The 3557-nt window shown below is 38.7% G+C and overlaps 1 protein-coding gene across 10 annotated transcripts in view; it reads left to right on the top strand.

Annotated features, from left to right (window-relative positions):
• LOC106805999 (transcription factor RFX3-like) overlaps positions 1 to 3557 on the top strand; it is a 31605-nt gene that overhangs the window by 1217 nt on the left and 26831 nt on the right. The gene's annotated exons all lie outside the window — the stretch shown is intronic.

The raw sequence follows: 3557 nt of genomic DNA, 5'->3' as shown, positions 1-3557 counted from the left end.
TAGTTTTAAAACATTAAAAAAAATTATTTCTAATGGTGATTGAACCATGAAACTTTTTATGTAGCGCAATTATAACCTAAATTAGCTGAAAATAACCCTAGAACCTAGAGGCTACTGTTCCTTTAACTATGAAAAATGTAAAAAAAAAAAAATAAAATATGGAACTCAAAATGTCAAAAAAAAACTTGGGTCGCGGCTATTTTCGTGGGTCGGTCGGAGGACAGCAAACATATGATTTTTAAGAATGGCCTCAGTGTTCGAAAAGGCAGTGTTCAAGTTACCATTTTCTCTTGGTACAGGGAGTGGTTCAAAGAATGCTTTTAGGAACTTGTTTTACTTTTAATTGCATAATGCTCTTTCTACTGACATGTGGAGAGTAGCCAGTTGTAACCCTTATAAAGGTTAACAGTTTGGTTTCTGAGCACTACCAAGAAATAGTTACTATCTTGTAGTGACGAAGGATGAAGCTACATTTTCTGTGAACACTAAATTACAATTTCAACATCAAAACACGGTGTACAAGTGTCTGATTGCCCTAAGTTAGAAAGCTGTGCATATTAAGCAAGCTAGAAGCTGGTTACAAACTGTTGTGTAGTGTGCACTAGTGCACGTACAAATTAAAGCATGATCTGCGTTTAACCATGCAGAAAGCATGTTGATATATGAATGTAATTGATGAGATATGCATGTTATATTGTACTCAAGTCTTGCTTTTTTGAGATCAGTCTACTTATATAATAGAGGAATGTGATTCTGAGCTTTTGCATACTTATGGATCAACGTACTTAGGGCAGTTTCCACTTGGTTTCATAGCAAACAGAAATCATTTATTGTATGTATAGCAACTATATAGCAAAAACCAAGAACAGTTTTTTCACTCTTTGGTCAAAGAGAGACATACTGTATTACTGTGGCATAGAAGTAACTTTATTTGTTATGGTGGTATTGGTGGTGATTATGGGTGTATATAAATGCATATAATTGATACATAGTAAAGGTTTTAAATGGATGATGTCAACTTTCATGAGATCAGTCACGGCTAAGCCAAATTCAATGAAGCGGTCTGAGATATTTGGTTCCATCTGTATGGCATGTGATTCCGGTAACCTTGATGGGTGAAACTATATTGAGGGAGAAAAAATGCGAGACAAATTGGTCAATTTGGACTTCCTCTGTGACACCTCATTTTCACACAAAAAACAGGTTCCTGATGTACCCTTCTCTTACTTAACGTGGTCCAAGCTTAGGGCTAGTGTTAGACAATAGCAGAGTAGTAGTGGACTAACATGTTGATGAAAACATGTTACATTTGAAATCGCACAACTACAAAGCATGTGCGTATTCGATCACTTCTTCTGCCCTCAAAGCAAGCACCATTTACAAAATAAGATCGAGTATTTCTGAAAACAAAAACGATCACAATCTGACTCTAATGGTAAACAATGTGTTTTCTGCTGACATCCAGGCCCCATATTAGCAGGGTTCTCCAAGCTTTTTCATTATAGCATGGCGGGGCTGCCTTTACGGTCCTAGTTTTAGCATTTTTTAGCAAATTTTAGCATGGCGGCTATGATATTTAGAGTGGCGGGTGCATTTTAGGATGGCGTGGCTCGACGGCTGCCAGGCTATAAGTGCTCTTGGAGAATCCTGATTAGGCCTAATATCGGTATTGTATTTGCATGTGACCTAGTTGGTGGCAGATATTTCTTCGTCTTCTTTTTGAGGGAGGGTGAACCGGTTATTAGAATGGTCAGCGCCACTGGGGTACCAAAGTCATTTTTGAAACACCAGGAAAAAAGTAGTCACTGCCCGTGTTATCAATCATGTATACTTATTTTAATTTTACAGGTTTGCGTAAAAAGCTCAAATATGTTTACATCGTTGAGTCCAAAGGATTCGGTAACAGAATTTGTTGCTATTAAATTGCATGCAAGGTTCCACGATTTGAACAGTTATTGTTTAAAGGGACAGTAGCCTCTAGGATTTTACTGCATACAACTGTACTTACTGTATAACAAATCGTCTATACCCACATATATTGTTGATCCTGAGCGCTGCGCGCGGGATATGCGCACGCGACCGCGGGGATGTTCAAGTATGAAGCGCTGTCCGCACTGGAGACGTGCGCCAAATTCGAGGCCCTGCGCACGTCTCCACAGCGGTCAGCGGATGGTCTGTAGTTTTAGAAGATAACAATGAAGACTTTGTTCTAAATCGATATCGGCGATTTGGTGGTCCAATAGGTCCCCATATTTAAAAATATAAAACTGGTGCGGCGTAGGCTGTGATTGGAAGACACAAAGTGTCAATCCTCGGCGCGCCTCGGCATCATGGCCGCATAACGTCTAGCCAGTACTAAAACCCAAGTTTTCAAGAGGGCAAGTGGCGTGCGGCGGCAGTGTGTATGAGTAATGCCAAACACATTAATATTTCTGCAGTGAACCTTGTGCAGCCAAACTCGAGCTTTGGTGTGCAGACAAACCGCCACGAAAAAACTCGGTTTTCGGAGCTTTTTGGTTTTCAGAAGTTCGGATAATAGATTGTATACTGTAATATTTATATATGTCATATTTTCTATTAAATATATTATGAAGTAAAGGGTATCCCAATATACGTTTTGTTTGTCATACGTGCGTTGACACATTTCTATAGATATGTTGATAATACATGCATATAGGCACGTATAAATGTGTGACCTTTAAATAACGATTTTTTGACAGCTAAAACTACCTGGTCATGTTTTCAACGTCATGTACTATTTACATGGCCATATGCTGCTAATAGTATAGCAAAAGCATTGTCTGTAAAGTTGTAAATAATGGTACCAAGATTCACCTAATATTCCCCTTTGAGTGATTGACAGGTATGTCTAGCCAATCAGCATTACAGTGCGAACTTTCTAAAACGGGACTTGGTAACGAAGTGTAGCGATGTTGACAATTGGCATGCATGCATTGACTAACCCAGTAACAGTGTCGAAGGGCGGCTTGTCGTTCAGGTGGATAGGTTAGTTGCCAATACTTAGCAGCACCGTGTTTTTAATCAGCAAGTAGGCAACAATTACAATATGAAGCTCAGGCCATCCTTAAAAAAATTCTATGTTTGCTGTCCCCCGACCCATGATTTTTTTAGTAGGTATAGGTAGGTAGGTCAATTTTTTGTGTGTGAGCCATAATAGTTATTTTAAGTCTGTTCTCATGTTTGCCACACATGCTTTGTGTTTCAGTCTTAAAGGGACAGTAGCCTCTAGGATTTTACTGCATACAACTGTACTTACTGTATAACAAATCGTCTATACCCACATGTATTTGTCACCAGATACTTAATTAATTATTTACACATCAACGCTACGAAATTTGAACGGCGCCATGACACCCGCGACCGTGCTGCCACCCTGAAAAAGTTGCGTATTTGCATTTTTATTTTGCAGGTAAATGACCGAGTGCTAATCACAAAAGTGCAATTATATTTATACCTAAATGCTATTTAACCGAACGATATTCATTTTAGGGCAAATTTATCCATATTATAACTGAAACTATATGTCGTTTATAAGA

This window comes from Priapulus caudatus, unplaced genomic scaffold (genome assembly GCF_000485595.1).
Source record: "Priapulus caudatus unplaced genomic scaffold, Priapulus_caudatus-5.0.1 Scaffold136, whole genome shotgun sequence".
Classification (NCBI taxonomy): Eukaryota; Metazoa; Priapulida; class Priapulimorpha; order Priapulimorphida; family Priapulidae; genus Priapulus; species Priapulus caudatus.
This window is presented reverse-complemented; position numbering and strand designations above follow the sequence as displayed.